Source organism: Salvelinus fontinalis, chromosome 22, assembly GCF_029448725.1.
Source record: "Salvelinus fontinalis isolate EN_2023a chromosome 22, ASM2944872v1, whole genome shotgun sequence".
Classification (NCBI taxonomy): Eukaryota; Metazoa; Chordata; class Actinopteri; order Salmoniformes; family Salmonidae; genus Salvelinus; species Salvelinus fontinalis.
In genome coordinates, this window is record NC_074686.1 from 16,122,255 (window position 1) to 16,140,685 (window position 18,431).

At 44.5% G+C, this 18,431-nt stretch overlaps 1 protein-coding gene across 1 annotated transcript in view; it reads left to right on the forward strand.

Moving 5' to 3' along the window:
- Positions 1 to 17,324: 17,324 nt before the first annotated feature.
- The window catches only part of LOC129819951 (collagen alpha-2(VIII) chain-like), a 101,562-nt gene continuing 100,455 nt past the window's right edge, over positions 17,325 to 18,431 (forward strand). Inside the window, exon 1 of the mRNA XM_055876682.1 lies at positions 17,325 to 17,914. The gene's annotated coding sequence lies outside the window, so the exon portion shown is untranslated. The remainder of the gene's footprint in view (positions 17,915 to 18,431) is intronic.

An 18,431-nucleotide genomic window follows, 5' to 3' on the forward strand; every position in this document is an offset into this window, starting at 1 on the left:
CATGTGCCCAATATAAAGTATCAGAACAGCACAAATAGGAAAGTATACCAGTTTCATTTGAGGACCAGGATGTTGACAGCTGTGCCATACAGACTGCAAAATAGTTGGAAAGTGATTTGTGATGTACCGATTCCATGCTACACGGTGTATGAATTGATATTTGAAACTAGGCAAGATGCAGGACTTTGTGCTTTTCAGCAAAAATTAGTGTACAGATTCTTACCACCAACAAAATGTTGAATATTTGGGGCATACAATCATCACAGCTCTGCAGATTTTGTTGTGACGATTAGACCAGTTGTTTTGGTATTGCCCTCAGGTAGCCTGTTTCTGGTCTCAGGTTCAGGAATGGCTGAAAATGCATAACATTTGATCTAAAATTGGGAGATGGGAGATCTGGAGAGACCGGGTCAGTCAATTCCTAATATACTAATACTCTTAGGAAAAGTATGTATCTTCAACTCGTGTAACGGATGTGAAATGGCTAGCTAGTTAGCGGGTACGCGCTAGTAGCATTTCAATCAGTTACGTCACTTGCTCTGAGACTTTAAGTAGGGTTGAGATCCTTCTCTGTGTGGCCACAGACCCGGAAAAAGTGAAGGCTATTGCAGGGATGACAGAGAAGGATCTCATGGAGGATAACACGGATGTGCCCTCCCAGGGGAAGATTCGGTCCTTTCTCGGAATGATAGTCTATTACCAGCAGTTCATTGAGGGGTGCTCCACCATCGCTAAGCCGCTGCATGGGCTGACAACTGGGACGAAGGCACCACGCCATGGGAAAGGAAAGAGGAAAAGAAGAATAAATAGGAAACTCACAGCAGCAGACTGGACTGGTGAGTGCAAACAGGCCTTTAGTCAGTTGAAACAAGCTCTCCTCAATCAGGTCATGCTAGCCCACCCTGATTTTAGTAGACCTTTCTTGCTGTCTGTAGACGCATCTAGTAATGGATTAGGTGCTGTCCTCTCCCAAGTGCCAGAGGATGGGTCTGCAGCCAGGCCCGTAGCATTCGCTAGCAAATCTCTTACTTATGCACAGTCAAAGTATCCTGCCCATAGGTTAGAGTTTTTTGCTTTACGCTGGGCAGTCTGTGAGAAGTTTAGTCATTGGCTAAGGGGCAAGCCTTTTACTGTATGGACAGACAACAATCCATTAACATACATCCTGTCCAAGCCCAAATTGGACGCCTGTGAACAGAGATGGGTTGCTAAACTCGCTCCATTCGAGTTTGACATAAAGTACATCCCCGGTCCCAAAAATGTCATTGCTGATGCACTCAGTAGACAGCCATTTGTGCAGCCGAGCGCTCTCCACCGCATCACAAGGGTTCCATACAAGGCCTTGCTGGAAGAAGCTGCGGGAGTACATGCTGAGAAGGTGCAAGATGTGTTCTGCTGGTCGAACCACCCATTCGACCTCGAAAGCTGCTCACCGTCAATTGAGGCAGATGCCTGTGAAATTGTCATGGACTGCCAAACTACCTCCTCCTTTTCCGCAGCAACCAGTGATCCGGGTCAACAGCATCAATGTAACAGTATAACTTTAAACCGTCCCCTCGCCCCGACACGGGCGCGAACCAGGGACCCTCTGCACACATCAACAACTGACACCCACGAAGCGTCGTTACCCATCGCGCCACAAAAGCCGCGGCCCTTGCAGAGCAAGGGGCAACCCTACTTAAAGTCTCAGAGCAAGTGACGTAACTGATTGAAATGCTACTAGCGCGTACCCGCTAACTAGCTAGCCATTTCACATCCGTTACACTCATCCCCCTTTTGGGCTTTTGTGCCGCGGCTTTTGTGGAGCGATGGGTAACGACGCTTCGTGGGTGACTGTTGTTGATGTGTGCAGAGGGTCCCTGGTTCGCGCCCGTGTCGGGGCGAGGGGACGACGTAAAGTTTATACTGTTACATTGATGCTGTTGACCCGGATCACTGGTTGCTGCGGAAAAGGAGGAGGTTGAAAGGGGGGTGAGTGTAACGGATGTGAAATGGCTAGCTAGTTAGCGGGTACGCGCTAGTAGCATTTCAATCAGTTACGTCACTTGCTCTGAGACTTTAAGTAGGGTTGCCCCTTGCTCTGCAAGGGCCGCGGCTTTTGTGGAGCGATGGGTAACGACGCTTCGTGGGTGACTGTTGTTGCTGTGTGCAGAGGGTCCCAGGTTCGCGCCCGTGTTGGGGCGAGGGAACGACGTAAAGTTATACTGTTACACTCGCAATCTGTGGACTCTATTTGATTAGATTCAAATTGTATGTTAAACATCGTAGCATAGTTGAAAGATATATGGTGCGTAGAAATCCAAAGAGGGTGGCCAGTAGAGATAGGTGGGATGGGCTGAGGAAAGCTGGGGGTTTGGGATGTGGAATTGGAAACAAGTGGGATTGGAGTTGCTGGGTGGGGAATAGTATGACGGTCAAAGATAAAAGTAAAAAATGAAGTCAAAATAAAACATAACAAAGTCAGTTTGAATGACATTGAAGGGCAGTGTTATGGCCAATGCTTGTTTGCCCCAGGCTGATGCCGCGCAAGTGTTTTTACACATGCATATACACACACATTCATTCAAATGCACACAGGTGCAAATACATGGATACACCCACACATGTAAATAGTGCCGTACATGCATTCAATAATATACAGTTGGCATTGCTTTTATTTGTTTTGTTGTCCTTGATGTCTTTAGTTTTTTTTATCGGGGCGGTTCTGTTGGGGGGGGGGGGGTCTTGTTGGGGAACTGTGGGGGGAATCTTGGAGGGCTGGTGGCCTGATGGTTTGGGGGCTTGGGCCGGTGGCTGATAGGTTGCTGGTTCGGGTCCCTGTTTTTGACCTTGTGGGAGATCTGTCGACATGCCCTTGAGCAGGGGGTTGACCCTGGTTGCTTCTTGACCCTGGTTACTTCAGCCATCATTGGACTACCGATCCCCTTGTCCCTTTAAAATCCATCCCTGCTCTGGAATTTGGGCTTGTTTCCTGGGCTCAAATCAAATCCAATCAAATTGTCACATGCGTCGAATACAACAGGTTTAGACCTTACAGTGAAACGCTTACTTACAAGCCCTTAATCAACAATGCAGTTTTAAGAACCCCCCCCCCCCCAAAAAAGGTAAAAGATAAGAGTAACAAATAATTAACGAGCAGCAGTAAATAACAATAGCGGGGCTATATACAGGGGGTACCAGTACAGAGTCAATGTGCGGGGGCACTGGTTGAACTGTATTTACTCTAATTGAATTATTTGAGTTCTGGGACACTGCGGCCATGCTGTGGAGGAAGTTGCTCCCTTGCCTGCTGGTTCTGAAACAGAAAATCAGTTTTTAAAAAATAACTAAAAACAAACGTCAATTACTCGTATTCACCGAATGATTTTGCTCCCAATGCTTCATTGTTTGTCTTTGCAGTGTGGACGCTTGTGGAAAGAGTCTTTCGCTTGTGGAAAGAGTCTTTCAGTAACAGCACATGATTGGTGAGTTGGTGAAAGTCAGGTTCTCATCAGTGTAGTACAGATCTGTGAGTGTGTGAGAGCGTGTGTGTCTGAACAGAATGAGGTATGATGATAAATTAGAATCAGGAAGAAGGGAAAAGAAGAGAGGGAGAGGGGGGAAACTTCAGGTGAAGCCAAAGGAGGATGAAGAACAAGAGGGGGATGAATAAAGAGTCCCCCTCTTGATTCAGAAGTAGGGATGAGGCGATGAGTGAGGTTTGAGAGATATACTGTAGTTACCTTCTCACTGCTATGCCCTGGAGGATCATCATTATCAAGGCCACTCAAATCCACGTACAGCTAGCTGTAAGATCTTATGTTGACCACCCTGTTGCAGAACTTTCCTGCAATGTACGACATTTAAAACTGGTAGTGTATTTGAGGTTTAAAAAGGCGTCTGAAATTTGTAATTTCACTTATGAAAAATGTATCAAGCCCGACAAAGCAGTTAATTAATTATAATCCATATAATAATTCACATTTCCTGTTGCTGTAAGATTGTTTCCCTGCTGTATCAAACTGGCTCAAATTAAGATCCTACACCTGTAAGTACAGTATCTGACACAGACACGGGTCTTTATGAAGTACTGTGTGAAGGTGTGAAGGTGAACGGAAAGGTTCTGGAGCAACGAACCGCCCTTGCTGTCTCTGCCTGGCCGGTTCCCCTCTCTCCACTGGGATTCTCTGCCTCTAACCCTATTACAGGGGCTGAGTCACTGGCTTACTGGTGCTCTTTCATGCCGTCCCTAGGAGGGGTGCGTCACTTGAGTGGGTTGAGTTACTAACGTGATCTTCCTGTCTGGGTTGCCGCCCCCCCTTGGTTTGTGCTGTGGTGGAGATCTTTGTGGGCTATACTCGGCCTTGTCTCAGGATGGTAAGTTGGTGGTTGGTGATATCCCTCTAGTGTTGTGGGGGCTGTGCTTTGGCAAAGTGGGTGGGGTTATATCCTTCCTGTTTGGCCCTGTCCGGGGGTATCATCGGATGGGGCCACAGTGTCTCCTGACCCCTCCTGTCTCAGCCTCTAGTATTTATGCTGCAGTAGTTTACGTGTCGGGGGGCTAGGGTCAGTTGGTTATATCTGGAGTACTTCTCCTGTCTTATCCGGTGTCCTGTGTGAATTTAAGTATGCTCTCTCTAATTCTCTCCTTCGCTCTTTCTTTCTCTCTCTCTGAGGACCTGAGCCCTAGGACCATGCGTCAGGACTACCGGGCATGATGACTCCTTGCTGTCCCCAGTCCACCTGGCCTTGCTGCTGTTCCAGTTTCAACTGTTCTGCCTGCGGCTATGGAATCCTGACCTGTCCACCGGACGTGCTACCTGTTCCAGACCTGCTGTTTTCAACTCTCTAGAGACCGCGGGAGCGGTAGAGATACTCTTAATGATCGGCTATGAAAAGCCAACTGACATTTACTCCTGATTATTATTTGACCATGCTGGTCATTTATGAACATTTGAACATCTTGGCCATGTTCTGTTATAATCTCCACCCGGCACAGCCAGAAGAGGACTGGCCACCCCTCATAGCCTGGTTCCTCTCTAGGTTTCTTCCTAGGTTTTGGCCTTTCTAGGGAGTTTTTCCTAGCCACTGTGCTTCTACACCTGCATTGCTTGCTGTTTGGGGTTTTAGGCTGGGTTTCTGTACAACACTTCGAGATATTAGCTGATGTACGAAGGGCTATATAAAATAAACTTGATTTGATTTGATTTTTGGAAACCGAGTGTACATTTTTGCATTATATTACATGTATGTTATAGAGCGAATGCAGTGCATTAAACTAGGTAAGGAAACTACATATCCCCACCATTGCAAGTAAAGCCTTCCCCCCAAAAAGCATATTTTGGTAAAACAGTGTAGAGGTTGCACTTGTACTCAAAATATCTAGGATCAGTTGTGTCTGCTCATATCCCAAACTTCACCTACAGAGTGAAACATATTTAACTGACCTTAGATCAGATCCTATGGGTCATTTCACCCTCCTGTCTATGTGAGTGTTGCAGTATAAAATATAGGACCAGCTACCACACTCTGGAAACAATTACTGGGTAATAATCAGCACATTCTTTCATCCTTCCATCTCAGCTGATTAGAACATCCATTGGTATGTAAGGTTAACCTCACATACACACACATACACATTCACGAGGATGTGCACACACACACACACACACACACACACACACACACACACACACACACACACACACACACACACACACACACACACACACACACACACACACACACACACACACACACACACACACATATTCAAAAGAATGTGCACACACACACACACACACATACACATTCACACATGATGTGTGTTTGTGTATGTGTGTGTAGGGTGTGTTGTGCATTAGAGAGTGAATTTAAAAATAGAATTCACAAACTATGGGAAGGGGGATTGAAGGTTGAGGGGGTAAACACACACACAGATGTTGATTAATGAGTTTTGAGCAGAGACCACCCATGGTCAAATTAACCTGCCATAAATACAGGAGCAGTAAAATACCATTCAGTCGCCACTCTCCTATTTACTCACCCTGCAGCATCTTGCCTGCTTGTGTGTGTGTGTGTGTGTGTGTGTGTGTGTGTGTGTGTGTGTGTGTGTGTGTGTGTGTGTGTGTGTGTGTGTGTGTGTGTGTGTGTGTGTGTGTCGAATAGGGATTACTTTAACAGCACTGTTTAAAATGTGGGCTTCTCCTGTTGTTTCATCCCCTCTGTGTTGCCTATTTCTAGTGTTGTTTCTTCCTTTTCTCAGCCAGATGGACGTGAGGTTGGCCATCCCTGTCCTCTAATCTCTACGGAGCTCTCTTTCCCAGGGTGAAAACACTGACATCCTTCTTCTCTCCTCCGTCCCCACCCCCCTGTTATCAGTGTCAAATAATGACCCAGGGGAAACAGAGCTCAGGTACAATATGGGCCAGGTTAACCAAGGGGGAGGCTAGCCAAAATATCATTCCTCCATCTCTCTCCCGCCCCTGAAATGCCAGCCAGGTTTCTTGGCAGAGCCACAGGACCAGCACAAAGGAATTTCCCCCTGAAATGTATATCAATTTCAGAGTGCCACAGTTTAAACATTGGGTAAAAAAAAGACCCTGCCTCTCCTCCCTCTTTTCTCCCTGCTTTCTTTTCTTGTCTGCTCTCGTTGTTTTTCTTCCTTTTCCCTCCCTTCCTGTCCTCTGATCATTTGCACTTTTCTTTTCTCCCTCCCCTGTTCTCACTCCTTTACTCCTTTACCCGTCCCGTGTTTTCCTCTTCTCTCCAGCTTTTCTCCTCCCCTGTTCTCACTCCTTTACTCCTTTACCCGTCCCGTGTTTTCCTCTTCTCTCCAGCTTTTCTCCTCCCCTGTTCTCACTCCTTTACTCCTTTACCCGTCCCGTGTTTTCCTCTTCTCTCCAGCTTTTCTCCCTCCCCTGTTCTCACTCCTTTACTCCTTTACCCGTCCCGTGTTTTCCTCTTCTCTCCAGCTTTTCTCCTCCCCTGTTCTCACTCCTTTACTCCTTTACCCGTCCCGTGTTTTCCTCTTCTCTCCAGCTTTTCTCCTCCCCTGTTCTCACTCCTTTACTCCTTTACCCGTCCCGTGTTTTCCTCTTCCCTCCAACTTTTCTCCTCCCCTGTTCTCACTCCTTTACTCCTTTACCCGTCCCGTGTTTTCCTCTTCTCTCCAGCTTTTCTCCCTCCCCTGTTCTCACTCCTTTACTCCTTTACCCGTCCCGTGTTTTCCTCTTCTCTCCAGCTTTTCTCCCTCCCCTGTTCTCACTCCTTTACTCCTTTACCCGTCCCGTGTTTTCCTCTTCTCTCCAGCTTTTCTCCCTCCCCTGTTCTCACTCCTTTACTCCTTTACCCGTCCCGTGTTTTCCTCTTCTCTCCAGCTTTTCTCCCTCCCCTGTTCTCACTCCTTTACTCCTTTACCCGTCCCGTGTTTTCCTCTTCTCTCCAGCTTTTCTCCCTCCCCTGTTCTCACTCCTTTACTCCTTTACCCGTCCCGTGTTTTCCTCTTCTCTCCAGCTTTTCTCCTCCCCTGTTCTCACTCCTTTACTCCTTTACCCGTCCCGTGTTTTCCTCTTCTCTCCAGCTTTTGTCCTCCCCTGTTCTCTCCTTTCCTTCTCCTCTCCGATTTCCCTCTACACTCGTTCCTCCCTTCCTCTCTTTTGTTCTCCACTCCTTTCTCCCTCTCTTTCTCTCTCTCTCTCTTCTCTCCTCCACCTCTCTGTAGCCACCGTGGTGAATGCCATGCATTCCATTGTAAGGTTATAGCAGACAAAAGTGAACCAGAATCACCTGAGAGAGAAAACCACCCTTCTGAAACAGGGAGAGGAGAAAGAGGCTGATACAGAGAGAAGAAACGAGGGAGTGTGAAAGACGGAGAAGAGAAAGAGATGGGGATAGCAGCAGTAAAGTCACGGTTTATAGAGAAGAAAATAGTAGACTTTCAACGAGGGAAAGATAGTGAGAAATGGAGAAAGTTGAAAAGAGGGATAATAAAAGAGAGGAAAAAAACAGAGATACTAAGATATTCTCTGTAGCCAGAAACACAGGAACACCTGTCCCATCCGGGCCTCTGGTGACCTTTGAACTTTGACCTCTATTACTAACTATATCCTCTGTCACCGATGGGTGACATGTTGAGAGAAGTAAAATATCAAGATTCTAACAGAAATAACTGTTTTAGATATTCAGCAAGGTACCTTACACAATAGATTACTGTAGATTGCATGACGTGCATTTTCAATAAGACGACCCTGTCAAGGATACCGCTAAAAGAGAGGTTTAACTTTAACCTGTCTAGGATGAGGGTGCCGCTAGCGGCACTCCCCCCCCACCCCCACTGAAAAACCAGTGCCGCGAAATTCAAAAAAAATATTTTTTTTAAATATTTAACTTTCACACATTAAAGTCCAATACAGCTAATGAAAGACACAGATCTTGTGAATCCAGCCAACATGTCCGATTTTTAAAATGTTTTACAGGGAAGACACAATATGTAAAGATGTACATCTATTACCTAAAAACACATTAGCATAATCCACCATCTTTTATTTGTCCACCAACACCAGTAGCTATCACCAACTCGGCTAAACTAAGATATTTATAGCCCCTAACCAAGAAAAAAACTCATCAGATGACAGTCTGATAACATATTTATGGTATGGGATAGGTTTTGTTAGAAAAAAGTGCATATTTCAGGTAGATGGCATAGGTTACAATTCCACCCACCCTCACAAATGGACAAGAAAAACTACATAGAGCAACGTGTTTACCTACTTACTAATCATCAAACATTTCGTAAAAATACACAGCATACACTAATCGAAAGACACAGATCCTGTGAATACAGACAATATTTCAGATTTTCTAAGTGTCTTACAGCGAAAACACAATAAATCGTTATATTAGCATAGCACATAGCACATAGCAGCCCAGCATTGATTCTAGCCAAAGTGAGCGATGATGTCAACATCGCCAAAATATATAAATTTTTTCACTAACCTTCTCAGAATTCTTCAGATGACACTCCTGTAACATCATATTACACAATCCATATAGAGTTTGATCGAAAATGTTTATATTTAGCCACCAAAATCATGGTTAGACAATGTGAAATGTAGCCCAGCTGGTGAGGAAATGTCCGTGCGCCATATTAGACAGTGATCTACTCTTATACATAAATACTCATAAACGTGACTAAAAAATATAGGGTGGACAGGGATTGATAGACAATTTAATTCTTAATACAATCGCGGAATTACATTTTTTAAATTATCCTTACTTTTCAATACAGTTTGCGCCAAGCGAAGCTACGTCAAAAAACATGGCGTCCTAAGCCACTAACATTTTTCGACAGAAACACGATTTATCATAATAAAAATGTCCTACTTTGAGCTGTTCTTCCATCAGTATCTTGGGCAAAGGATCCTTTCTTGGGTCTAATCGTCTTTTGGTGGAAAGCTGTCCTCTTGCCATGTGGAAATGCCAACTGCGTTCGGGATGAACTGGAAGCGTGCCCAGCAATTCACAGCGTTTCAGAAATAAATGTCCCAAAATCGCACTAAACGGATATAAATTGCTATAAAACGCTTTAAATTAACTACCTTATGATGTTTTTAACTCCCATAACGAGTAGAAACATGACCAGAGTAATATTACTCCCTCCACTAATGCTTGGAACAAGTGCGGGTCGATGTCCTCCAGGCGCATTACGCAGCAAGAAAAGAGTTCCTAGCTACAGGGTTTTTTAATTTGTAGTGCCTGTGAACGCGCAATCGACCCCATTCAAATCGTCATCACGTAAAGGCATCCAGGGGAAGACGTAAGCAGTGTCCGTATACTCATAGCAATAACTGCGGCCTTTTAACTGACTCCAGATCAGGGGCCAAAATTTCTGAAATCTGACTCCATGTCAGGGAAATTGCTGTAGAATGACTTCTGTTCCACTTAGAGACAAAATTTCAACTCCTATAGAAACTATAGACTGTTTTCTATCCAATAATAATAATAATATGCATATTGTACGATCAAGAATTTTGTGGGAAGCCGTTTCAAAAATTACACGATTAGCATAAATAGTGACAACAGCGCCCCCATCCTCAACAGGTTAAAAAGCTTGAGTCACCCCTAAAGTAGGCCCTTCCCCACACTTAAAACCACACAAATATATACAAACACGTAGACACCACACAAATATACACACATGCAAACACCCTCCACCCAACTACCAACACATACAGACTACTCACAGACCATGTATACAACCACACCCATGCATTTACACCCCAAACACACACACCCCACCCAAAACATACACACAGAAACACACACAATCACACTCCTGTGAATATACCCCCCAAATTAGCACACAGTGGGACCATTCTCCACACACCAGGGTGGGGTACACGGTGAGACATATTAGCGACGCCAGCCCTCTCCGTCAGAGGTTATTTCAGGGATTTGACACACATCCATAGTTAAACAGCCTGTATGATGCAATGGTGTGGGTTTCCAGTTAGTAAACCGCCACTGTTTGTTTTGACGCTTGTCATGGAGAAGGAATGGAGAGGGTGGGGAAGGGAGGGTGGAAGGGAGGGAAAAAATGGACTTACGATCAGGTGTTTTTCCCTCTTCAGGGGAATTTTGGCACCTTGTAAGTGTGTGAGAGGAGACTGACCTGTTGACGGTAGAGAGGTATTGTACAGGAGACTGGTCTGTTAACGGTAGAGAGGTACTGTACAGGAGACTGGTCTGTTAACGGTAGAGAGGTACTGTACAGGAGACTGGTCTGTTAACGGTAGAGAGGTACTGTACAGGAGACTGGTCTGTTAACGGTAGAGGTGTAATGCAGGAGACTGGTCTGTTAACGGTAGAGAGGTACTGTACAGGAGACTGGTCTGTTAACGGTAGAGAGGTACTGTACAGGAGACTGGTCTGTTAACGGTAGAGAGGTGTAATACAGGAGACTGGTCTGTTAACGGTAGAGAGATGTTATACAGGAGACTGGTCTGTTAACGGTAGAGAGGTACTGTATAGGAGACTGACCTGTTGACTGTAGAGAGATATTATACAGGAGACTGGTCTGTTAACGGTAGAGAGGTATTGTACAGGAGACTGGTCTGTTAACGGTAGAGAGGTACTGTACAGGAGACTGGTCTGTTAACGGTAGAGAGGTACTGTACAGGAGACTGGTCTGTTAACGGTAGAGAGATGTTATACAGGAGACTGGTCTGTTAACGGTAGAGAGGTACTGTATAGGAGACTGACCTGTTGACTGTAGAGAGATATTATACAGGAGACTGGTCTGTTAACGGTAGAGAGGTATTGTACAGGAGACTGGTCTGTTAACGGTAGAGAGCTACTGTACAGGAGACTGGTCTGTTAACGGTAGAGAGGTACTGTACAGGAGACTGGTCTGTTAACCTTTCACGAGTATCTACCCCGGGTCCGGGAGCACCCCCCCCCCCCCCCCATGCTGAGTAGCATCGCTAGCATAGCGTCACAATTAAATAGTAGCATCTAAATATCATTAAATCACAAGTCCAAGACACCTAATGAAAGATACAGATCTTGTGAATAAAGCCACCATTTCAGATTTTTAAAATGTTTTACAGGGAAGACAAAATATGTAAATCTATTAGCTAACCACGTTAGCAAAAGACACCACTTTTCTAACTCCATCAGTTTTTTACTCCATCAGGTGCTATCACCAATTCGGCTAAACTAAGATATTGATAGCCACTAACCAAGAAAAAACCTCATCAGATGACAGTCTGATAACATATTTATGGTATAGGATGGGTTTTGTTAGAAAAATGTGCATATTTCAGGTAGATATCATAGTTTACAATTGCACCCACCGTCACAAATGGACTAGAATAAATACATAGAGAAACGTGTTCACCTAATTACTAATCATCAAACATTTCGTAAAAATACACAGCATACACTAATCGAAAGACACAGATCCTGTGAATACAGACAATATTTCAGATTTTCTAAGTGTCTTACAGTGAAAACACAATAAATCGTTATATTAGCATAGCACATGTGCAAACATTACCCCAGCATTGATTCTAGCCAAAGAGAGCGATAACGTAAACATCGCCAAAATATATTAATTTTTTCACTAACCTTCTCAGAATTCTTCCAATGACACTCCTGTAACATCATATTACAACATACATATACAGTTTGTTCGAAAATGTGCATATTTAGCCACCAAAATCATGGTTAGACAATGACAAAAGTTGCCCAGCTGGTCAGACAATGTCGTGCGCCATATTAGACAGTGATCTAGTCGTATACATAAATACTCATAAACGTGACTAAAAAATAAAGGGTGGACAGCGATTGATAGACAATTTAATTCTTAATACAATCGCTGATTTACATTTTTTTAATTATCCTTACTTTTCAATACAGTTTGCGCCAAGCGAAGCTACGTCTAATAAGATGGCGTCATAAGCATTAACATTTTTCGACAGAAACACGATTTATCATAATAAATTGTTCCTACTTTGAGCTGTTCTTCCATCAGAATCTTGGGCAAAGAATCCTTTCTTGGGTCTAATCGTCTTTTGGTCGAAAGCTGTCCTCTTGCCATGTGGAAATGCCAACTGCGTTCGGCATGAACTGGAAACCTGCCCGGCTCTTCAAAAAGTCTCAGAAATAAATGTCCCAAAATGCGCACTAAACGGATATAAATTGCTATAAAACGGTTTAAATTAACTACCTTATGATGTTTTTAACTCCTATAACGAGTAAAAACATGACCTGAGAAATATTACTGGCTCTACTAATGCTTGGAAAAAGAACGGGTCGGTGTCCACCGTGCGTCCGGCGCAGCTGGAAAGGAGTTCCTACCTACACGTGTTTTTGTTTTATAGTGGCTGTGATTGGGCAATCGATACCATTCAAAGCGTCATCACGTAAAGGAATCCAGGGGAAGACGTAAGCAGTGTCCGTATCCTTATAGCATTCACAGTGGCCTTTAAACTGACTCCAGATCAGGGGCCAAAATGTGTGAAATCTGACTCCATGTCAGGGAAATTGCTGTAGAATGAGTTCTGTTCCACTCAGAGACAAAATTCCAACGGCTATAGAAACTAGAGACTGTTTTCTATCCAATAATAGTAATAATATGTATATTGTACGATAAAGTAGGAGAGTAGGAAGCCGTTTAATCTGTAATGCAAATATGCTAATGAGTAAACAGCACCCCCTGTAGTCGCAAGAAGTTAACGGTAGAGAGGTACTGTACAGGAGACTGGTCTGTTAACGTTAGAGAGGTACTGTACAGGAGACTGGTCTGTTGATGGTAGAGAGGTACTGTACAGGAGACTGGTCTGTTAACGGTAGAGAGGTACTCTACAGGAGACTGATCTGTTAACGGTAGAGAGGTACTGTACAGGAGACTGGTTTGTTGATGGTAGAGAGGTACTGTACAGGAGACTGGTCTGTTAACGGTAGAGAGGTACTGTACAGGAGACTGGTATGTTAACGGTAGAGAGGTACTATACAGGAGACTGGTCTGTTAACAGTAGAGAGGTAATGTACAGGAGACTGGTCAGTTAACGGTAGTTAGGTACTGTACAGGAGAATGGTCTGTTGACGGTAGAGAGATACTGTACATGAGACCGGTCTGTTAACGGTAGAGAGGTACTATACAGGAGACTGGTCTGTTAACGGTAGAGAGGTACTGTACAGGAGACTGGTCTGTTGACTGTAGAGAGGTATTTTACAGGAGACTGGTCTGTTAACGGTAGAGAGGTACTGTACAGGAGACTGGTCTGTTAACGGTAGAGAGGTACTGTACAGGAGACTGGTCTTTTGAGGATAGAGAGGTACTGTACAGGAGACTGACCTGTTAACGGTAGAGAGGTACTGTACAGGAGACTGGTCTGTTAACGGTAGAGAGGTACTGTACAGGAGACTGGTCTGTTAACGGTAGAGAGGTACTGTACAGGAGACTGGTCTGTTAACGGTAGAGCGGAACTGTACAGGAGACTGACCTGTTGACAGTTGAGAGGTATTGTACAGGAGACTGGTCTGTTAACGGTAGAGAGGTACTGTACAGGAGACTGACCTGTTGATGGTAGAGAGGTATTGTAAAGGAGACTGGTCTATTGACGGTAGAGAGGTACTGTACAAGAGACTGACCTGTTAACAGTAGAGAGGTACCGTACAGGAGACTGACCTGTTGACGGTAGAGAGGTATTGTAAAGGAGACTGGTCTGTTGACAGTAGAGAGGTACTGTACAGGAGACTGACCTGCTGACAGTAGAGAGGTACTGTACAGGAGACTGACCTGTTAACGGTAGAGAGGTATTGTAAAGGAGACTGGTCTGTTGACAGTAGAGAGGTACTCTACAGGAGACTGACCTGTTAACGGTAGAGAGGTACTGTACAGGAGTGAATTGTTTGTGGATTTGCGGATTCGTGTGTGTGTGGTGTGTGTTGTGTATTAGAGTGATTTAAAAAATATAATTCTCAAACTATGGGAGGGGGGATTGAAAGTTGAGGGGGTAAACACACACACACACACACACCTGGGCGCATGAATGGCAGGTCTGACTTTACACTCCACATGCCCTTTACCACCACACACAGGGCTGCTATTGATGACATAATCATTGGGCATCAGGACACCCCGCCCTTTCCATGTATGTGCTCTGAGAGCCATTCACTCAAAGTCACATAAACTACGGCCTCTCACAGACCTTAGTCACGGTGCTTATTTTTCTGAGATTATTCAATTTAACGTGACCAATAATGAACAAACTGTTTTTTTGTTTGTTCTTTGTCATAGGTTGTGTCCCAAATGGCACAGAGGCCTGGTCAAAAGTAGTGGACAACATAAAAAATATGGTACCGTCTTGGATACTTCCATAATTACCATAATGGCCCTTTTATAGCACTCCTTAAGACCCGTAAGACAGTAAAATCATTTTTAGAAAATGTCAAATACTGTAAAAAATCCTTTATTATTTTGGGGTGATTTTCCATTCCTCCATGGCATGTTTTATCATCCATCTATCTCTTTGCATACAAAATTGCCATTCCAGATGAAACGGGAGAGAGAAACACACATAAAGCCCCATTAGACACTGAAGCCTAATTGATGCTCTTCAAAGACCTGGCTCCCGTTGAAACTAGTGATCACTACCTAAATATGCTTTAACTCAAAAGCAGTCCTAGTCAAGGGGAAGGGAGAATTCAGCACAACCTTTTCCTTTTAATAGAGAGATATGACGGTGGTAGAGGGAGATTTATTAGAAAAACAATATGACAGTTCAATGAATGGCAATTTGATGACAGACAGTCTATGGTTCAGGTTTGAACTCTGCATGTTGACATTTTTGGAAAAGAAAGAAGAAAAAAAGGAAAGAACACCTCAAAGAAAGAATAGGTATGTCTATATTACTCATGAATGTTTTTCTCTCTCTCTCTCTCTCTCTCTCTCTCTCTCGAACAGAATCCCCTCTTTTCCTATCTGATATCAGACTGAGCCAATTGCTCTGTCTCAGTAGGTCTCTCAGGAAGAGTTTAGGTCCGGCGTTCCCCTACCTCGTCCAAACGCAGACCCAGACCTGGTCTGAGTCCATAATGGTACCCTATCCCTTTATAGTTCACTACTTTTGACCAGATGGGCCCTGGTCAAAAATAAGTGCACCATATAAGAAATAGGGTAGAATTTGGAATGCATCCAGAGTCAGGCTTCAAGGTCCACTACCATAACACACAGCCAACACACAGATGGACAATTAGCTCTGAATGCTAACCCTATGTAGAACACATTCTGAATACTAAGCCTCTGTTTGATTTGTAATTATCTTCTCTGTGTTGAGTCAAGGCGTAATTCACCCTGAATAGTTAGCCACTGTTCCATTAGCAATTAGCTACTCAGGGACGCAGATATGCAGTTAGCTTCAGTTCAATTAGCCTTGAATTGTTAGCGTCAGCATGATTAGCAATTAGCCACAGTCTGATAAGCAACTATGCCAGTAGCCCAATAGCCCACATTCAAATATCCTGGAATGGTTAGCCTAGCCGGAGAGCTTTTATTATTGAATGCTTAGCAATTAGCCTAAAATTGCTGTATGATTACCCCCTTATTACTTACAGAAATGCTTTTCCACTTGTATGTGAATGTACCTAATGTACCTTGCATGGCACACACCCAGAAATTAGGGCCCTGGGTTTTGTGCAATTATGTGACATGCCTGCCTTTTAAATATTTTCTAGAAATCCCGGTTGGAAGATTTGTGAAATGAGGAGGGAATAAGAAGGAAATCTGGAATCCTGGAAAACCTGACATTTTGGGAAAATTATGGAATTTTGTAACCCTACACCTGATTCAACTACTTGACTAATCTTGGTCTTTGACCTAGGCTAATATAGACCAAAAGTGAAGAGAAAGATTGTTTGAGTTGAGTGGAAAGCTGTTGAGCGTGAAACCTCTAGGGCAACTCTTGTGCCAACATAGTCCAGTAAGTGTGTGTGTGTGTGTGTGTGTGTGTGTGTGTGTGTGTGTGTGTGTGTGTGTGTGTGTGTGTGTGTGTGTGTGTGTGTGTGTGTGTGTGTGTGTGTGTGTGTGTGTGTGTGTGTGTGTGTGTGTGTGTGTGTGTGTGTGTAGCCTCGTGTTTGCCTGCCTGTATTCCTATCCAAAGTGGGAAAACAAGAACTTGAATAGTGAGGGAGAAAGGGCTGGGAGCTTTCTCTGAAGGAGAGAGGGAGGCAGGGAGGGTGTGATGGAGGGAAGGAGGGTAAATAAAGGGGCAATAGAAGCTACCAAATCCCCCCCTCCCTCCCTCCCTCCCACCCTCCCTCCCTCCCTCCCTCCCTCCCTCCCTCCCTCCCTCCCTCCCTCTCTGTGCTGCTACCCCACCCCATCCTGCCCACTCCCCTTCTCCGTCCTACCTCACTCTATCCACCCTCACACACTTGTCTTTTGTGTGGCAGGGAACCCAAGGAACAATCCTGACTCTCTTTTCCCAAAATAAGCCTGAAGTGAGAGAGAGAGCGTAGAGTAAAGCTAGGGTGAGGAGATTGGACCTGGGAGGTACACAGCCCCTAGTTATAAGCTGTGGGAGTGGGAGTGCACTGGCTGGACTCACTACCTCTCAGCCAAGCCGACTAGAATAGCCTGCATGCCTGTACTGCCTACCTGCCTGCATGTACTGCTTCTCTCTCTACTCTCTCTCTCTCTCTCTCTCTCTCTTCTCTCTCTCTCTCTCTCTCTCTACTCTCTCTCTCTCTCTTTCTCTCTACTCTCTCTACTCTCTCTCTTCTCTCTCTCTCTCTCACTCTCTCTCTCTCTCTCTCTCTCTCTACTCTCTCTCTCTCTCTCTCTCTCCTCTCTCTCTCTTTCTCTCTCACTCTCTCTCTCTCTCTCTCTCCTTCCCTCCTACTTTCCACTCCGAAGTGTGAGAGCGCTGAGATTCAGAAGGTGCGCCTCAGATCCACTTTTAGTCAGCCTGAAGACGGCATAGACGTTTCCCCTCCTCTCTCACGCTCTCACTCTGTCCCTCTCTCAGTCTCTCTCTCTCACTCGCTCACTTTCTGCAGAAGCACATGGACTAAATTTCCTCCAGAGAGACAGAGAAAGAACTAAAAGAAAAATACAATTTGTTCCACCTGTAGTTGGTGAAAATATTAGATTTTTTCTGTTGTTGTTGTAGTCCCCCCCTCCCTTCCTCTGCACATGTAAACAAACTCAGCTTTAAAAACAGAGGCATTTCTACGTTTTTTTCTTTTTGAATTCCTTTTTTTTGGTTAATATTGACTGATCTGATACCATCCCAATTTCTCCGTGAGGCATGCGTGGCTGAAGGAGGAGAGGAGCCAGAGGACCCACCTGAAATTACCACCTCAGTGACACCTACACACATCACATTCCTCCATCTAACCTTCAACGCTCGGTGGAGAGAAACGCAAGGTAAGCCCCCCGCGTCCTCTTCCCTCCTTACGTGTCCCTCCATTTCCTCTCATCCCTCCATCCTGTCATCCCTTGCTTTTTCCTTATATCACATGTCACCGCAGTGCAGGGAGCGAGAGACCGGTGAGCCAAAGGCAACAGAAAAGGCAGAAAGAAAAACACATGGAGCAATAACTCAGTCATGGGACCTGCATAATACTCTGTGGTGCTGAGCTAAAGCTAGCGCTAGGAAAAGGCAGGAGTTGAATGCCTTTAAGATTAGAAACTACTAATGCAACTCTTGTACCCAATTATCTCCCTGTATGTCACATTTGTATTCCATCTACTGTTATAGTAATAATATTAGCCATTTTATTATTATGCGTTATTATGGTTCCTCGTAGCGTGACTTTCAGGCATCCTGCTCTCTCTCTCTTTCGCTCTTTCTATCTTTCTTTCTCTCGTTCTCTCATCCATGCAGCAGTTTATTTATTAGCATGTATGTGTGCACGTGTGTCTGTGTATGTATATATGTGTG